At 37.9% G+C, this 21401-nt stretch overlaps 1 long non-coding RNA gene across 1 annotated transcript; it reads right to left on the bottom strand.

The window, feature by feature from the left end:
* Positions 1-7349: 7349 nt before the first annotated feature.
* Positions 7350-9423, bottom strand: LOC139441599 (uncharacterized). Its single transcript, XR_011651633.1, has 3 exons — positions 9101-9423; positions 8340-8430; positions 7350-7659 (listed from the first exon to the last, which is right to left on the bottom strand). It is a non-coding gene; the product is annotated as an uncharacterized lncRNA (long non-coding RNA).
* Between the last annotated feature and the right edge of the window lie 11978 nt (positions 9424-21401).

Genomic DNA, 21401 nt, shown 5'->3' on the forward strand with positions numbered 1-21401 from the left:
ACTGAAGTGAGACCTGCATCACTTCTAGCTTTCCTCCCACATTAAGCTGACACGCCGCGATATAACTGTAAGACTGTTAAAAGTGGCGTTATACCCAACTCACTCACCCACTCACTCTTGATCATTGAGAGAGTCTCATATCTACGACAAAAAAAAATTTCCATGTTCAAACATTAAATCTAAATAGCCTCATCAGTCATAAAACCAAAATCTCATTTATGAAAGAAACATGATATGATCGTCTACATACTGTCACAGTATTTTTCTTCACTATTGCAGCCAAAAAGATCAAAGACGAAAGATACTTCGATCGTGTCTTTGTTTTACAAAACAATCAATGTCCTTTATTCACCAGTGTGTTCCGGGCAAAGCTCTCGATGATTTCTTTGTGACTGACTGGGCAATCGAACATCGTCACATTATAAAACCTGTGCACGTATTTCCATACGCGACAACTCACGCTGTATTCCCACGAGTGAAGACAAGATAGGTGAAAGTCGGCAGACTATTCAAGCACCTTTTGTCGTTGACGAGAAGAGTGAACAGGGAGTCCAAGCAATGTTTTGGGAATAGACACAATTTATATAAGAGCGTTATAGACCACACAGCGTTGGATCAACTTTACCGGAAAACAGTGAGTTGATGCTTGCACGATTACTAAAATGGTCAAATGCTGCAATAAACAGGCATTTGTTTCAACAATGTTTGAAGGAGTGAGTAAAGATTCAAAGTCACGTCGCAGTAATTCAGCCACATCTTCACTAAAAATGTTTTTACTTTTTTATGTAACAACAATATATTAAAACCTGTCAAAATGGACAGTACTAAAAGGGGATTATAAAAAAACGGTATCAAAAATAGCATTTGAGCATTCAAATGTTATGACTACTCTTTAAATAGATAGGGGATCATGAAATATACATGTTGATGCAATGTATTAGAACAAAGATAAGTGTTAACGACAGACAGAAAGACTTGCACTTGCTCCACACGTGCGTAGGTAATTTTTTGTTTGTTTGTTTGTTGTTTATCGCTGCACTCAGCAGTAATCCAGCTATATGGTGGCGGTCTGTAAATAATCGAGTATTGACCAGACAGTGCAATGATTGACATCATGAGCAACTTGGATACGATAACATTCATCAACCAAGTCAGCGAGCCTGACCACCCGATCCCGTTTGTCGCCTCTTACGACAAGCATAGTTGCCTATTATGGCAAGCAAGTATTCTATCCCGGATCTCCACTGGTCCATGGCGGTATTACGCACTACTGATCCGAAAACGTCAACTTTTATAATTTCGCCTTTTTTCTCCTATAGTCCTTCAACATCATTTGCAGTCATGATATCTACCATCATACTTCACTACAGGTTGTAATGGGGTTTTTCCAATTCGTTCATTATTATAATTTAATTATCACTAGAAACTAATATCTCTTACAATGTTAAAAATGTTACGTTCCTTCCGAGTATCCCCCAGTAGCCCCTACATTTTTTAAGGGATATAGAAATATAACATATAATATAAATCCGAATTATAGATCAACAGCAACCAAACATAAATTATCAAACCAGGGACTCTCAAGACCTTTCTATAAAGTTTCCATGTGTATATAGGGAATTACAAATACGGCATCGTTGGATCATGACCTCTTCAAATTTCGACTGATAACCCAAGTAGGTATAACCGTTAGAAGATTTTGTTGCATGTAATTTATTCATATCTACTTGGGTGTCCCATTTCCTTTGCATCAGATCATTAATGTAACAACTAATCTCTGTTTGAAATTCTTAATTCCAACATGGTCGAAACCAACAAAAGACGTATTGTATTGACCATTAGCACTCGTTGTGCAATTCAAATGAGTCAAGTAAAATTTGATGCTGACACAAAGTATTTTAATAGCCTGGAGACAGGACAGCAAAGGGAGTCTGACACAAAATAATGAACGGCTTAGGTTTTGACTTGATGGCCTTTGATTTGCCTGTACTTTGTAATCTTGTTGATAAAGTTCTGGATACGATGATTGTGGCGTTGACAACAGCGTCACTGTCCGTGGATCCATCTGCCAGTCAGGGTCTCAGACAGTCTGGGATTATTCAGAACATTCAGAACCGATTGATAGTCTCTCTGAAAACTGACGTAGATGAATCTTATAAATTTATCCCTGTTGATGAAAGGTAAACCGTCAAACACATTATTTTCACTGCAATGATCTTCCAATCATTAGGGGTCCGTATTACACGGCAACAAATCTAAAAAGATTATTTTAGCCATGTTAGCAGAAATGTGATTTAAAAATGTTGAAAATACATGCCTTTACTGCAGTTCATATTACAATTAAGAGATATCCTTTCACCCCACTCACTTCTGAAATGCATAAAGTGAACGTTGTTCTGTTATGAAACGGCTGGACAATTGTATGTCACTAGAACAAATCTCCTGCACGCCTGAGAATTGACGTTTTGTTGGAAGTACACAATAATGCATATTTAATCAATACTGTAGATCAAAACTCGTTGTTATGTAGATATTCGTTTATGTGTGTCAAATAATCATCAATATTCAAGGAGAAAAATATTAGAAAAGAAATGCTGTCCACATTTCTGTTGATAACATATTACGGTTAGCTACATTGTCGTATTACTACTTGTCCTTCTTTAAATGCTCTTTTCTCATTGAAATAAATTGAATTGCGAAAAACACCCACTGTATGATGATATATAATTTTATCATTGAACAGCCTTTCTAATTCATCCCCCAGAAGCTAAGAATGAAACTTTCACAGAACTGCCTGCTGATATCAGCTGCCTGCCTGTCGGTCGTGATCGCAGAAAGAAGACGTGTCCCATTTATGTCTTGCCCTGGAATGAAATCGAACAGTGACCTCATAATAAGCATGTCTGTAAGGAGTAGGATTGAGTGCTCGAAGTTCTGCCTGGATGACCCAGACTGTCTGTCAGCCTCCTACTGCAAGACAACAGATGGCTACATGTGTCAGCTGAGTGGGTTCTATGCAGATGGCAGCTGTACCGGATTTGTTCCTGATGTTGAATGCATCCAAACTGCTCTTGTGAGTTAATTTGTTTGTAATTATTATCCCCATGACGAAGTCGGAGGGGGATGTAGGAACAGTCGTTGCACGTCTTGTTTCCGAGCCATAAATGAACTGAGATTCAAATGAGCATTGGGTTCATTTCTTGAGGGGTGGTCGGATAGCCTTGTGGTTAAAGCGTTCACTCGTCACGCCGAAAACCCGGGTCGGATTCCCGACACGGGTACAATGTGTGAAGCCCATTTCGGGTGTCCTCCGCTGTGATATTGCTGGAATATTGCTAAAAGCTGCGTAAAAACATACCCACTCACTCATTTCTTGAGCTCAACTCAATTCAATATTTTGGAACCTAACATCAGTCTTGCCATGAAGTCGTGTCGTTTAGTATGCTTTTGAAATATGATAGCAACTGCTGCTGCTGATTTTTATATGGATCGAATTATTTCAGGAAGCTTACATCCTAGATTTTGATTGGGCAGTTTAATTTCACTTCGCGTGACCTCTCATTTAGGTGTAATCAGACTGCAATGACCTTCATGTAAGGTCATTGCCCATTGTAGTCAATGATGATTAAAAATGAGTGCAATAATCTTAGAGGGACGTTAAACCCAATTTCACCTCATTTCACCTTTTGTGGGTTTATTGGTCGTCACCAGTGGCGAATGGACCGATTGATGTAAATAGATATACTAGTATTTAATAGTACATCAAGTTTGTGTATCATGGAACGAATGACAAACTGCACAACATAATAAACAAATTTTTTTGTAGGTTTGAAATTATTCAAATGTTAATAATGACATATACAGTTAATTAATGTTTTCGTCTGTAGTGTAAGCTCACCCCCCCACCTCACCCCCCCCCCCCCCCCCCCCCCCCCCCACCACACACACACACACACACCTCCCGCACACACACATCCACCCACCCCAACCCCCATAAAAAAGAATAAACCTAAAAGAAGAAAACCGGAAATAAAACACACACACAACACAAACAAACCCGACAGCATAACTGTTCAATGGTTGGTTATAATGGTTATACAATTTCTGTTAAACGCAAATCTATATTAATTTCTTGCTTAACCCAATTGTCAAATATTATGTTTACCCTGAAGGTGGATCCTTGTGAGAATGGCGGTACTTTCTTCCCCGGAAACAGAACATGTCACTGCGTTGAAGGATTTGTTGGGGTTTACTGTCACAGACATCCCCGAGGTAGGTTACTCGTCTCAAATATATTCACTCCGTATCAACAAGAGACAAATTAAATGATAGGTACACATGATCTAAAGACATATATCGATGTTTTTTATGACGCTTCAACCTCATGGTGACAAAATTAATACAAACAGTGAGTTATCGAAATTGGTGCAGTGACTTTGACACCAAAACTATGTAAAGATAAGAAGCAACATGCAAGTCAAATGTCAGCTCATTTTCATTGCAAACATCGGTGTCCCGGTTGTATTGAGGGGAGGGAGGGCTCAACCCTCACTTATGGAAAACACAAATGCAGAACCCTGTGGGTACCCGGTTGGAATGTGTCCCCAGCACCCATCAAGGCAACCTGTTTGCCCTGGGTTTCGTCCCTGTTTCAGTGGAGGACGATTTCCGGTGGTTGAGGGCATAGGTTCCAGGAATAGTGTTCCCGTGCCCAGTACACGACTTCGATCCTTGCTTCACTTAGACGTGGTACGATAGGGTTTGATTAGATCTTAAGAGGCATGGAATGTATCACAAAAGGAGTGTTGTGATCCTAGGATAATTATACTTGTGTGTGTGTAAGTTCTAGGATCAGGTCTGTCCTTGAAAAGAATAAATTTGAGGGGACTGATATAACCCTGTCAGTCGGCTGGTAATGCCAAGCCCTGTGCATACTTTTTTTGAAGTGCTGAAATGTCTTGTTAGAATTTTGAAATGATTTGCAGTTGATATAAATAGTTGAAATATATTTTTTAAGTTTGCAATTTGCCGAGAAGTTTGTAGCTCGTTGTCAATCTGGTGGAATGATTCATTGTTTAATTCTTCTGCTGGAGTATATCGTCTGAGTGTCCTTGGTGCTGTAAGCGGGAAATCCTTTTTGTTTACAGCACTGTCTTTACGACCCTCCAACACAGCAAAAAAAATGCAGTTTCCGGTATCCGGATACCTGCCGGATACCACCGGACACTTACCCAAAACGCGTCCGGGTATCCGGTGGCAGATACCAAGCCGGATACCAGATCCGTGGTATCCGGCATGGACACCTCACCTGAAAGTATGCCACCTGGAATCCCGGTATCCGGCAGCGGATACCTCACCGGATACCTCAATCTGGGTGTCCAAGGATCCGGCACCGGATACCAAGGATCCGGCACCGGATACCTCATTCTGAGTTTCCAAAAACATGTCACAATTTGGGGGTGCATTTTGTTCAATTAAGTGTGAAACAACTAAATATATATTGGAAACTAGCCATGAAAATTGAACATTGCTGAAGGAATCCGGCAGGTATCCGGCAGGTATCCGGATGCAATCCTGGTAAATGGTGTTAACCTGGGCATATCAGATAGCTGTAGTAACATTCTGTGTCATTTTCCCCTTAAAGTTGAGATCTATGGGCATGTACTTTTGGAGAAGACAATTTTTTCAATCTTTTTAGATGTTAAGCTGTTTAATGAACAAACATCAGTTCTAATACGTGTATGATGATATCCTTAAATTTCATGTTCAGACTTCCAGATTGTTCTGAGTGAAAGTATAAACTCATCGACTGTGTGCTCACTTGGGCCTTTGGTCCTAGTGAGATGATAATATGATTATTTGTAAAGGTACAAGTACTTGTTACGAGCATACCAGCTTCATTTAAGTTTGAAACACAATATGCCTCACTCTGAGGGTGACATGTACCAGATTTCATCACACTACAGAGAGCTGTTCCTCAGTTACTGTGAACATTTTTACTGAAAGACATTGAAAGCTAATCTGACCTTCAATATCAGTTGCGACTATTTCAAAAACAATTGTAAATTGCTTCATTCAGTATAACATTGACAAACATATGACAATGATATACAACTATATGAGTAAGAGTTATTTAGACTTCTGCAGGAAAAGGCACATTAGAGAACAAGAGTCATCAGAAAGATGACATAACCCCCTGGCAGATGTCTGTAAAGTAACCACTAGTAAATGTGCATTTCTGTATGTAATGAGTCAACAGTTTAAAGTTCTTTAAGAAGCATACATTGTTTATCCACAAAAGATCCACCATGGTCGCATCCATATGAATGCCAAGTTTTGATCAAATACATTGAATGGTTTTCGAATTCTGCCCCAGAAACGAACCTCATCCCCAATTGAGTCTATGTCCAACTTCATTCCATAAAAATTTAAAAAAATAAAAATTAGAAAAATCCCAAAATATCAAAAGGCAACACTTCAGTATGTGCCTGATAGCTTTGCCAAGTTTCGATCAAATACACTGAATGGTTTTTGAATTCTGCCCCGGAAACAAACCCCATCCCCAATTGAGTCTATGTCCAACGCCATTCCATAAAAAAAAAAATTATTTTTTTTTTAGAAAAATCCCCAAATACCAAAAGGCACCACTACAGTATGTGCCTGATAGATTTGCCAAGTTTCGATCAAATACACTGAATGGTTTGGGAATCCTTCCCCTGGAAAAGGAAATGATTACGGATGGACGGACGGACAGACAGACTGGCTGATCGCTATATCACCCCGTATTATATGCCGGGGGGGGGGGGGGTAGTAAAAAGTAAGTGTATGACCTGTTGCCAACTTCTATCCCTGCCCTAAGGAAGAGTTTGGCCATTAACAATTTTTTTGTCTGGCTATGACATTGACCTTTGACATAGCAGATCAATGTGTTATTCCAAAGATGTCCAAGCAATGCATGCTTTCATCCGATAACTGTGGCTATCAAACTGAGGCAAAATATTGGAAAATCCCCATTTACACACCTGGCTAAAGAAACATAAACAACAAACAAATTATCAATTTCTTTTATTTATATGTCTATATCACACACTGAACATTGTTCACATGATGGTTCCTGATGCAGTATGCAATTTCCTCCTATTCTTCAATACTCATAACAGAGTGGGATAACTGTTTGCTTGAAAGCATAAGCAGACCATGCTCACCAGTTCAGAGTTACTTGCCCTCAAATATCCTTTCCCTTCTATATTGCCATGGAAAAACAGGAACCAGGATGAGGGGAGGCCAGATCGGCTCTATCCCTGTTGCATTGTGTTAGTAGAATTGTGAAGATTCTATTTGGTGTTTGGGTCCACATTTATAGACAAGTAGTCGCAAACATCATTCCTTTCAAGTGATTACCACATGGCCAAAGACAATAATTTCTTCAACGTCCTTGAAGGGTCCCACTCCGACTTGGCATTGGTTGGTCTTCTCACATTAGCCAGACCAGCCTTTGTGAGTGTGTCCCAGTGTCAATTGGGATATAACTTCTTGGTAGGCCCCCATTGAAATAACAGGATTCTCCTCATCACTGTCTGCCTATCACTTCTGATATCTGGAAGGGTCCTTCCAGACTGTCAACCAGTCATCCGGGTATCTCAAGCTGGACTTCAGTTTCTGCAAAATTATGTATAAAGATTGTAGCAATAGAAAAGAATTGTTGCAACATGTACTTACAGATAAAAGGCAGCAAATTCACTTAATTTATCATCTTTGAGTTTTGTTATATACCAAACATTTGAGATATATATTGTTCCATGCTGATGAGTTGAAACAATCATTAACTGACATCTCTTAAAAATGCTTCACAAGCCAAAGTAATAGATGAGGTAGCAAGTGGGCTCATTGATCGCTCGTAATCGTACCCAATAACGTGGGATGTTGTCCATAACAGTCATCATCGGTGCGTCTGGATCGAGCTCATAACATTACTCACTGGTTTGCCTAGTTGAAATTTGAGATTTGATTATTTATAATCCTTGTCATTTAGCTGAACTATTGTTGGATGTGGTGTTAAATGAGTGAAATGGGAAGAGAGCCCGAAGTGATGCAGGTCTTACATGTTTACCACTTTGATGAAACCCACAAGCAAGTGTATGATGCTACCCTCGATTCAAACCCACGACCATTGGTTTCTGTCAAGCCCAAGAGATGCAACTATGCACAGCAAGTTGTGGTGCCTTTGATAATTAGGCCATCCATGCCAACAGGTGATAAAGAACAAGCAAACTGAAAAAATATTTGCAGAATAGCTACATGAACATGATGAACCAAACAGAATAATTTCAAATATTTACCACTCACTGCTACTCTTCTCTTGTTCCTCATTGCTTCCCTTTTTCCATTGATGCTGTGCAGATGACTGACTCATTCATTCATCCAGACATTCTGCAAAAATAAGTAGCATTCACATTACAGAAATATCCAAACTGTACATGCTGTACATTGAATTCAATTGAAAAGGCCCCAGTTGAGTTTCCAACTTAGAACTGTCCTTATTAAAATATTTCATCCAAAACATTCAGAGATAAAACATAATCCCATATTTAACAACTGTCAAACAATTATTGGGTCATTCAACATAGACTTTACATAGGGAATCACTTGTTGCAAAAAAGATCCTCGCCAAGGTCAGAGTCATTCCATGAAATATTGAATTATTTAGTTATGAAGCTTATACAAAACAAGGACATAACAGTGTAATTATAAAAATATGTTAAGCGTAAAAAAAGTAAAGTCTTTGGTGGCCATTATTGTAAATTATAGTCTGTATTAGCATCCCACAAAAGTTTAGAGTTAATAATCGTTCCTAGATCTTTGTACATTTCTTCATTATCTATAAAAAGCGGATCTAATTTGGATCATCTTGTTTTGACCACAAATCCATTACGCCCCTTATGCAAATCCTTGTCGTCATAACAAACAGTTGACCATAATACTAAAAAAAAAGACCCTTGGCGTTTACGGTAAAGTATGTAGAGCAGGAAAATATCAAAATCAATCCGTTCCATAAGATCTCTGCACGGAAATCATAAGGTCACGAAGCCCTGCTACGTACCTGGCATCCGCATTTGCTGCCAATCGCCTTTCCAAATACTGTTGACTTCCGCGTTGTGGATGGCTCAGAGGAACTTCGGCCGGCATTTCCGTGGTGGAGGTGAATGAGAACAATGTATCGATACACGAGGTAAGCTTATCGTAATCAAGCATGACAGTGTATATCGATACACGAGGTTTGTTTACGTCCATGTTCTAAAATGGCGCCCTGGACCGCAGGGGAATATGGGTAAATTGGCTTGTTCCGGGTTAACACAAAGCTGGGCCCCCGTCTCTAATATCACAATATTGTTTGGCGCAAGTTGGCGATGCGCATAGGGAGCCCGGAACCAGTTTAACACGACATAAGCTGGTTCCCGGCTCTCTATGCGCGTCGTCAACTTGCGCCAAGTTATATTAGAGACGAGGCCCAGCTTATACACTGAACACGATCGGTCATTTTGTCAAAATTGGCCAAATATTGAGATTGCAGCTGAGGTAATGCTGGCAGCTGAAGTGACACATTAAGGTAAGGAATATGTGAATATTACAATGATCACGTATTAAAGTAATTTACCACATGTAAGCCTGTCACATGTGACACATTAACTTTCATAGCCAACATGTAAGTAAATGTATCAGGATATAATTATATTTTTATATAACAAGTAGCCTGTCTATCATATGTTAGTATTTGCTTATGTATATAATGAAGAAATATGTTTACTTTAACTGGATAATTTGTATGCTAATGTGACTCACTGTCTTATTTCATATACTCCCTTTACTCTGTGAGATGATTAATAGCCTCAACATATTTTTCCAGATGTGAAGAATCAAGAACAGCTTTAATGACAGGGAGGTTTTGCATCAGAGATCATCGTGAAGTGGAAGATAAGACATTTTAAGGGTATGAACATTTTCACTTGAACTAGCTGAACAATAACCATGATGACAACTTTATCATGGGGGAATTTTGGGTGGTGGGGTAGCCTAGTGGTTGAAGCGTTCACTCTTCGTGCTGAAGACCCATGCAGGTTTGATTCCTGCCACATAGCTGCGATATTGCTGAGTGTGGCGTTAAACATCAAACAAAGCTAACAGCCGCATACATACTCACATGGGGATTCCAGGTTGAAGTTAGTCCCCATCAACATGATCAACCTATGCTAGTTGTAAGAGATAATTTAATGGATCGGCTGATCAGGCTCGCTGACTTGGTTGATCCATGTCATTGTATCCCAATTGTGTGGATGGATGCTCATGATGTCAATCACTGGATAGTCTGGTCCAGACTTGATTATTTACAGACCGCCGTCATTTAGCTGGAATATGGCTGAGTGCAGAGTTAAACAACAAACACCAACATGATTCTACAACCTGCTCTTGTGGATACCATTTTGAGGATCCTACACATAACTTCTTTTCGGGTCTTAACTATTGCAATATGTTCTACTACATGTGTTTTAAACATATATTTTTTTCATTGGCTTATCTAAATGATGCTCAAATACAAAATAATTAATAATATAATACTAATTCTATACTACTGCAAACTATCAGTTGAGCAATAATGTAATCATCTGATTATAATTAGATAATGAAGGAGAAGTCCATATTGATTAAATCTACCAGATTCTGAGATAAATGCACGTATTGATTGATTTATTTCAATGTTTTCCTGTACATAATTTTCAACAATTCCATATAAAGCTTTCTTATATCCATGCTGTATAATAATAATACCTATTATTTCTAATAATAGCATAATTTGGACACACAAATAAGTAATGAATGGTATTTTTATAACAGGTGCCACACATGCGGGATAGGTCATTTCACATGAATCATTTTTATGTGAATTTAAATCACTAATATCCATGCTGTATAATAATACTACCTATTATTTCTAATAATAGCATAATTTGTCACACACATATAAGTAATGAATGGTATTTTTATAACAGGTGCCACACATGCGGGATAGGTCATTTCACATGAATCATTTTTATGTGAATTTAAATCACTACAAGCTGATCTGAGTCCTGAAAGGATATGCCTTCGATTCTGTGAAAATGGAAATGCTTAAACATCTCCCAATATTAACCATGCTATTACAGAATCTGTTCACTTGTTTGTGTATGTAAAATATTTTTGAACCATTACATCCATCTAATGATTGTTTGTATGTGTGATGTGCCAGTAGAGGTATATATGTACAAGCATGTGCATACGCGTATAAAAAATATGTATGTTTGGCTAGGTACCAGTATATGAATTAGTTGTTTTGTGCGACTTGTATATTAGCATCATCATAGTTTCAACAGACAGTTTATGTATATCAAATGTTAAATGTCTTTGTAGGGAGAATTGCATATCAAAACTGACATTATTTTATTACTTATGAGTAGAACTTTTTAAGTATCTGGCAAGATACATTTCCTTGGTCCACAGAAACATGTTACTAGTAAACTGTAAACTGACTTGTCAGTGTGGTTGGAAACTAACTAAGCCGTCACTACTCAATTAAGTAATTAACAGATAATTGCAAGTGATAATACCCACCTGACACTAATTGCCCTGTTAATCCCTAATCCACCATGAGTTGACATTGAGTTCATCTTGCTAATGAGCTGTTGTGAGCGTAACAAGATGATAAACATCAAAGGTGGGGCAGGCTATGATCAAGTGTTCTGTAGAAGAGATTATGTCATTTGTTTAATGTTTATTTAGGATTAGCTACATCCCTTGATCCTACCAAGACCATACTTGAGATTATCAGACAGTTTGTCTGGATACAACCTGATGTCTCAACTGTATTGGATTCTGCCTTGTAGCAAACTATGTGTGTGACAAGGACTTTGACCACTCTGTGCAGATGCATAACAATGCACTTGGGGTATGATTCAATTGGGGTATGATTCAATTATGTCACACAAGTCAAAGATGGGTTCCACTGTATTTAGAAACAGACGATAGATGCAATACTGTGTAACTTTATAACAATCAAACGAGTATTCAAATAGGAATACACATATTTTTACAATGACCCTTGAAAAGTTCCAAAACCAAATAGAACTACTTAAATTATGATTACACTTGACCAATATATTTGGCAGTTTTTCCCGTTATTGTTAATCTTAATTAAAGATAGGATAAATGATAAAAATATGATAATGATTTTACTCATGACTAATCATGGGCGGATACAGCTTTTTTTACAGCTACAGTATTTATTGTCTTTGGTGGTAATTTATACAGAAATAAAGATTTATTTCACACCACAGCACCACAGCACCACAGCACCACAGCACCCCCCCTCTGTATCCGCCCATGCTATTGCCAGCAAGGTCCCCAAAATGTAATATACATAGTTTTTAGTCGATTGTTCAGGTGGTTCTTTTCAGTTGATTTTTTTGTATCAGTGTCTATTTTGGCCTACCAATTAATGGTAGATATTAATTATCAATAATAAGTGAGATAATTATTTTCAATGTGGTTCCATTGCAACTGAAGCAAGGAACGATTCAAATTAAGCCCGATTCAGCTGCTACATTTATATGTTCTTGCTTCTCTAATCAGTAATTCAATCAGTTGTATAGTGACTTGATATTTGGTGAAAATATCTGTTGTATGAAATCCTAATGTTACTTACTTTTGTATTTGAGATGATATTTGTATTCGGTAGCCTAGTGGGTAATGCGTTCTCCGAAGCACTGGGTTCTGTTCCCCACATGGGTACTGTGTGAAAAGCCCATTTCTGGTGTCCCCGCAGATATATTGCTGGAATATTGCTAAAAGCTGTGTGGAACTATACTAACTTGCACACTCATTATATAATATTTTGAGAACACTTACATGACTTGTGTGATTGAAAGTTTTGATAATTATGAATACCGTATTCGACAGAATAAGCGCCCAGGGCGCTCTCAAAATTTTGTGCTTTATGCTGGCAGCCTGAAATGTTAATGTACGACAAATATATTTTTCCAGAATGAAATTCCCCATAATTAAGGGTGCATATCACACACGAATGTGTATTATATGCAAATAAATAAGCGTTGTATACATTGATCAATTGGAAAGGGTGCTAATTGGGATTGTTAACTAGCCAATATATTAGCAAATATTCCCGTGGGCGCTTATTAGAGCGAGGCACTTATTACATCAAATACGGTAGTTCTGTTTTTATGTATAAGAACCTATTTTATGCAATTTGCATTGCCTTATTTACCCTTCCTTATGTTTTGATGTAATGCAAACATTTGAGAAAAATTCAGGTGAGCCTGCCTTATGGCACTACAGGAATTGTTTTCAGAAGATCAATTACAATTTTGTATTTTCTGTAAAATTTACTGTTTGCTATGGCTTTTTTACATTGGTTAACATGGTTTGGTTAACAGTTGCTTGATAAACTGTCATTACCTTACTCATTGAGAAACCAACTTTTTACCCTTTGTCAATATATGTGTGTTTCTTATATTTTTAATAACAAGATTTTAAAGATGTTATAAATTGTTTCAGGCACCTGGATTTCACAATGACACCAGATCAGACAAGTCATACAAAGGACTCTCAGGGTGATGAATAATCCTCCCCAGAACAACTAGCAGGTTCACCTCAGAAAGTGATGATTCTGAATGAATAATGCCACATCAGTGTGATTCTGTAGGTTGTTTTATTACGACATTAATCAAGTCTAAAGGAATTAATACCACAGCAGTGAGACTATGTTTATGTGGTGTACACTGACGCTGACTATACAAATCTGAATGACTTTTGTGGTTTACTGCACAAACATAATTGACTTTAGATATTCTTCTCCCTTGAAATTCTTCTGAGATTTGACCGATTTGTTTATTTAGAAAATGGCATTGAAGCATCTGTTTCTGTTTTTGAATGTTCTTGCAAACACCTTTGGTTACTGAACCAATGAAATGTCATAAAATCAATAAATATGATTTGTTATCTTAACAACTTTTTTTGTTTTGCTTCTTTAAAGAAATATGATATTGATCATTCATAACATAGGTGCTAACATATATCAAATATACTAATGCCCTGAATGTTTTCCTACAATTAATACAGCTCACTGAATGAAGTTTTTAGTTCCATGTCAGTAGAAAAATTACATTGATATTTTTATGTACCGGTACTTTATTAGGTGTTTTCTGTGGATGCACCCATTTGGGTTAATGATATTCTGTTTCAAACTTCAATGAAACTCGTCTGTCAAGATGTAACAAGTACTGATACAGTTCCAAAATAATCTTTTAATCTCACCAGGAACAAAGGCCCAAGTGAGCACATAGCCAATGACTTTCATTTGTTTTGTCAGAGTGAATATGGTGTTATGTCACTTTATGAGCAAAATTCCAACAATATAATGATGGGTGACACCAAGCAATGTACCGATCTGGTGAATCGAGCGCTTCAACCACGAGAAGCTAGAACAAACTGGGAATATGAAGATGAAATGTAAGGATACCATCATACCAGGACTGAATGCTTTTCATTTAATACGCTAAAATGAAATATATATGAATTTGAAAAATGTTTTCACCAAAAGTAGCTGCCCATAGATCTCAACTTTAAGGGGATATTTACAACCAAAATAACACAGAATATTACTACAGCTATCTGCTATGCCCAGGCTAACATTATTTACTAGGAGAAAGACATCTCGAAAAATTGCATCCGGATACCTGCTGGATACCTTCAGCAATGTTCAATTTTCATGGTTAGTTTCCAATATATTTTTAGGTGTTTCACACTTAATTGAACAAAATGCACCCCCCAAATTGTGACATGTTTTGGGAAACTCAGAATGAGGTATCCGGTGCCGGATCCCTGGACACCCAGATTGAGGTATCCGGTGAGGTATCCGGTGCCGGATACCCGGATTCCAGGTGACATACTTTCAGGTGAGGTGTCCATCCCGGATACCACGGATCTGGTATCCGGCTTGGTATCTGCCACCGGATACCCGGACGCGTTTTGGGAAAGTGTCCGGTGGTATCCGGCAGGTATCCGGATACCGGAAACTGCATTTTTTTTGCTGTGCAAGGTTGGTGGAGAGTAGGATGATAAACTTTAGGCACACGAAATTGAATCTGGAAAACCCTTAACACAACCGTCAGCTTGACAATAATGAATGTACTAACATAAGCGATCTACCTTCCATACACGTTGCATACTGGACACGATTTCTGGTTATTGAATTGCCAAATCAGCAACAGCTCAAACTGAACCCATTTGTTCAAAAGGAATGTATGGTACAACACACGATGTTAAGACTATCAAGCATATTGGATCTGGATCACTGATAAAATTTGCCAAACGACAGCAAGTAACTAAGCTGATATCAGCTGATATACTGTTTCAGTATCTGTCCATAGGCCTCTGAATTCTTACAGATTAAAGTGAGAGCGTGAATTAAGGTATTCAGGATCATATCTCAGATATCGGATTCAATCATTGTCTTGAAATCATTGTGTGGGAACAGAAGTGTTGTCACAGATTTATTGAGTGTTGCATTTGCTGCAGCATTAGCCACTATTGCCTACGATTCCAACATGGCTTGGTAACCAATAAACGAAAGACTATGTTGTATTGTCCACTAGCAAGGTCATTATATAGTTCAACAAATTACATTAAGAGTGGATGTTTCCAAGACTGATATTTTCACTTGAAGACGAGAAAGATTACATGAAACTATAATATTCTTTAAAATATATTCATTGTTTACTAATATACCCTACTTCTGTTAATATGACCTTTGATAAACCCATAAAAAAGGAACAGGTATCTGGCAATCTTGATGATATATACCTGGATTCAATGGCAGTGGTGCTGGAGAGGGTATGTAAGACAACGTCATTCAAAGTAGTTTTATTACTGCCACATTTTTAATCGTGAATTTGTGTTCGTTTAATAATCAGCTACATTTGACAATAATTGCCAACACCTGAAGGTAAATCCTGCTGGCTTCCATGCAGGTACCAAAGGTACTTTAAGACTGCATTGTCCCTGGTAAGGTGATTTCCCTTCAATTGCTGGCCATCTTTAGCCTGTTTTGTATTGTACTATCAAGTAAAAGTTATAATCTTTTAATGCTCAAACATAAAACTTTGTGATGTTCTAGTTATCGTCCTGTCAATTGCTGACGGGGTTTCAGATAACTACTATTGTAATTGTCTCATATTTTCCAGTCATGATAAAGCTGAACTATTACAGATATGACAAAACATTTTAGCATTGCTTTCTGATTTATGATACCACGTCTAATTCCATTCAGCGATTATAAACCTGTGATGCCATGTTGGAATCACTGGGAACACAAGAACGATGCTGCTGCAGAAGCAGCACTCAACAAATCTGTGACGTCACTTCTTATCCCATACAGCGATTATCAAACCTGTCATCAGATGTTACATCCCAGATCTAATGCAAACTAAATGGGTCACTTAAGTAGGTATGAACAAATTACATGCAATAATTATATATTGACAATGCACGAGAATAACCAGTGTAGATTATCCACCAAAATAGATTCCAGTAGTCGTAAAGTGCAAAATAGCTGTGAAAATTATATGAACGGACCATTGAAAACATGTGATGACAGTCCAGATTTGAAGAGGTCATTCTACAATGACGTCGTATTGGCCATTCGAGTTATACACATAAATATCTATTGAAAGGTATGGATCTTCCGATCTGTATCTCTTATGGTGTGAGATTCCCAGTGAAGCATGTCCTGCTTGACTATGTTGATTTTTCCATCACAATATAATCTCTCACTTAATGATTGGTTTTTCAAAGAAATACAATTGTTAAGAATATTGTGATGGACATGTGTAGTTGTTATACAAATTGGTAGTGCTTGATTTTAAGCTGAGATTGATAGTGGATCTGCCCTCACTGACGATAAGTAAAAACTTGTTGTCCTTCCCAGAGATGGTAGCACAAGTTCCACGTCGCTGTGGCTCCCAGCATTGTTGACGGACTTATTTATAGCCCGTTTCCATCTGGTGTTGTAAAGTAATTGTATCTCATATTAAATGTTTTCAAACTAGTCTAAAATATGCACATGTGATATGTTGCTCGTTGTACAGGTTTTTAATATAACAATTATTTATGTAAAACTGTTTCTTGTCTCGGTATGGCTGAAATATTGCCGATCTGTCTTAACGATTTAACCCTCTTACTCACTCTACGGTCAGTGTATGTAGTGTAGTGCATAAGGCACAGAGGGATGAAAGTCTCTGGTCTGATCTCTGGCTGCAAAACAAGAACAAGTCGACTCGGCGTGTCTGAGTGAGGTATCCATGTTAAAGTATGGAATGTTTTCTCTCAGATTCTCACACAAGCACACATATTTGCTTGGCATTGTAAACATAATTCATAAGGCTGAAACTTTGGCAAACTTGTTGGCAAACCTGTTTATTGGCAGAGCACAGACAAGTTGGTCTTTTGAAACTATCGGGATATGGCATATGTCTTCAGTTGATGATGAGGCTCTGTGTAAAATGTTGACTTTGTCTTGAAAATGATCTTAAAGAACGAGTAGTCAGATTTGCAGACACGTCAACTGTGATTCAAGTCATCTAAACCATGTCCTCAAATGGGCACTGATCTAAATCAGTTCCCCGGGACTGGGTGTTGCCTTTGTTATTGTTTTTTCCCGTGAGTACCCGGATGATATAGCAGAAACCTAGGCTAGTTCGCGACCTGTGCTGCGCAGTTAGTAAGCGCATTTGTCACTTTTATTGATATTATAAGGGCGTTTGGTCACAATGATCAACAAAATGAAATACAGTTTTGGAAATAATAAGGAAATGTAGATATCTTTGTCGGTAGCATCGGTAATGGTGACGAAGTTTTGATAATACACTTGCTTGATAATTCTGCGATTTTTTTTTACACTATTTTGACTTGCAACACAAAGTAAATATTTCTCATGAGCATTGCTTATTTTGATCATGTTTACATTTTTACAGTCAAAATGTGCAAAATGTTCACTTAGGAAATTTATTAAACGCCTGAATATTCAGGTATTTTACAAATTGACTGAAAAATATGTCCATCTTTATTCCAAACGAATTCCAAATATTTTCATGTTGAATATCATCACCAAGAGACTGAAAATGTTACAATGAAAAGTACATTTCTATGTTGTGTGGCTTCTAATCATACATGATAATCTATTGTGATATTTTTACGCTCTTTTGATCGTCTTAATCAATTTTAGTCAGTCTGGTAAAGAAATGGACAGTTTTTTCAGTCAAAATGACTGAAATACTCACACATTTTATAAATTGCTTGAGATAATCACATTTTAGAAATGGACTGTAATACATACAGGCTTACAAAGGAAAAGACTTGTGAAAACAACGTCTATCGCGCATCGAAGAATTTCCCGAGGAACAAGAACGAATCTGTCCAATGCTACAGCAAATGACGGAAAACAAATAGAATATCATAATTACCACCTACCAAATTTATGTGTATGATTTTAGGCAGCTTCTTTGTTCGAGGAATGTATCCGGGAATATCCAACCAAGACAAAATTATTATGGATGAGCAACTTCTATATTACAAGTGGGCGACGTTTTGGTGTAGATTCTAACACCGTTATCAAGCAAATGTAGGTATGAGCATGATATATATACATAACAATAGGTAGATGTTTATATAACACAAGGTTGATGTACACTGATTGATTAGGTAGTTATGATAAGACAAGTATATTCAAGAGATAGGGTTGATGTACAGTGATTGATGGGTATGGGATTAACACAAGGATTACTAAGAATATCCACACAAAGGTACAATATCTCACACGTCTGCAGCTGTACAAAGAAACTTATTCGATGTCACGTGTCACTGAAACAATCAAATGATATAAAATATATATATATCGTTTCGGGATATCATAACCCGTTTTCGTTTCTCAACTGATCACTTAGATTGTTTCAGGTGTTTCACATAGGTGTCAAGTCTCAAAGGCCGAGAAAGCCCACATGACAATTACAAAATCCGTTGATTTAGATAACGATCAATCAATATATTATTGGTTAACCCTTTGAACAAAGTATGTTGTTTTTACATCGACACTTCACGCCATGATATGAGTGTATTCCCTCTGTTTTAGAAAACCTAGACATGTAAACACTCTCTTTGACATATCCACTGTGCAAGATAACAGTGATTAATCAATCAATGTATTTTCTGTTAATCCTTTGATAACTAGGAACGATCCGTTGATTTACCAAAATAGTAAATTAACTGATCATTCATCTCATGCTGGGCTGCCACGTGCATATTACATAACACACATTTCACCTCACTTCAAACCTGGATTTAGATTGAATAATTACCCCAGACACAATAAATGCCAAATGGGAACCTTTGTCAGGTATTCTGAGTTGTGCTACCACTAATTATACCTGTAATAAATTAATTAACTGAGCATCAAGTGAATGATGACAAATCCACAAGTGTAGGGTTATACCAGGAAACATGGATGACAACAAGGGAGTAGTAATCGTATCATCGATGCAATCCGAAAATGCTCTCACTCTTTTTATTTGTAAACTATAATAATCAGGGGTATTTCCAAATGAAGACATCCGATGAGCTCCGCCGTTCTTTTTGTCTGTTTGTTTAGGCTAAAGAAATTAATTAACATGCGCCCTAAATCTTTATAGATCACGGTTAACCAATCAGTGTTCAAAAATGAGTAAAACAAATATTGCCGCCAAGTTTTTTTAGCTGTCCTTGCAGACGGTAGCCCAGTCTCTTGTCACGCTCAGTTGCGTTGCGCTTCATCTGGCTACTCACGGGGGGGGGGGGGGGGGGGGGGGGTTGTGGGATAACAAAGGCAACAACCAGTCACGGGGAATAGCTTTAGATCAGTGCCCCTTTAAATTCTCCCAAATGCACATTTGCTTCTGTAAAATATGCAAATGTGTTTTTCTACATATATGAGAACATATTTGTATAACAGTTCTGACAGCTCCTTCTGTCCCATGGCTGTCTTAAGTTCATTTTAAACGTTGTTTCCGTAATCATGTGAGCAACATTGACGTCGCATTTTTTTCATCGAGATTATGTATTTTTACTACAGATTGCACTGAGACGAAACAGGAAGTTGGCACTTTTTATTTCATCGAGCCTTTGGAGTCTGACCACGTCTTTCAGTCGATATGTTTTAGGGAGGACACTCACTTGACATACATTACTCAAGCAGTTCCGCCCACTCCGCACTCATGGCAGCAGTTTAAAGAGGGTATAATGCCACTGGCCTATCCATTATTAAATTTCACCTTCTGCGGCCTTGAGAATCTGCACCTGCTAACAAGCCAAGGAATTTATGATATGTCTGTATTTTTGGCTGGCACTGGTTCCATTTTCGGCAAGTTATGGTACAGAAACTTCCGTGTGGACTCTGAAGCGAGCGGCTATTCACTGTACTGGGATCATGTTCAGTTGGACCCAGCCTACGCAAGCAGCTATCAATATTTGGATGGCTTTGGTGGTGCAGGTGATGCCACCAAAAACTTGAATGGGGCACGTTTTGGTACATTTGATAATGACGTCAATGACTGTGCACATGCTAACAACGCTGGGTGGTGGTTCAACCCAGTAGGGTGCACAGCAATCAAATTGGAAGAAGCGGGACTATCGTGGCCAACTAACAGAAGTGGAACAGTTAAAACAGAGTTACTATTGGGTGCCATGATACGGATACAACCAGTGTTTTGGTATGTTGAAGATGACCTTGTTCTTTGATTACATTGACTATTTATCATATTGTTTGGCTAAGACGTCCACAGAGAAAGGAACTGTGACAAGTTCTCTTGTATCGTAATTTAACTGTCTGCTTTTGTGTAATCTGGATGGACCACAATCATGTTATTCATTTAATGCATTAAAAAATGTCAGTCGTCAGTTCTATACCAACGCATCTTACAGGAATCATTTTTTCAAGGGGTGCTCGGGTAGCCTAGTGGTTCGCTCGTCACGCCGAAGACCCGGGTTCGATTCCAGAGGTACAATGTGTGAAGCCCATTTCTGGTGAACCGCGTCGTGATATTGCTGGAATATTGCTAAAAGTGTGTAAAACCATACTCAATCACTCACTCATTTTTTTCAAGTTGTTATTATTCCCCCTAAAGTTGTATTGACATGCATATTTTAATATTTAAGTTACATATCCTCTTATAAAGGTCTGTACTACGATGAAAAGAAGTAATGTGAGGTGAGGTGAGGTGAAATGGGGTTTAACGTGGAGTCCAAGATCATTGCACTTTTATTGTGAT

The sequence above is a fragment of the Haliotis cracherodii genome, unplaced genomic scaffold (genome assembly GCF_022045235.1).
Source record: "Haliotis cracherodii isolate W230 unplaced genomic scaffold, xgHalCrac1.p SCAF_41, whole genome shotgun sequence".
NCBI classification, from domain to species: Eukaryota; Metazoa; Mollusca; class Gastropoda; order Lepetellida; family Haliotidae; genus Haliotis; species Haliotis cracherodii.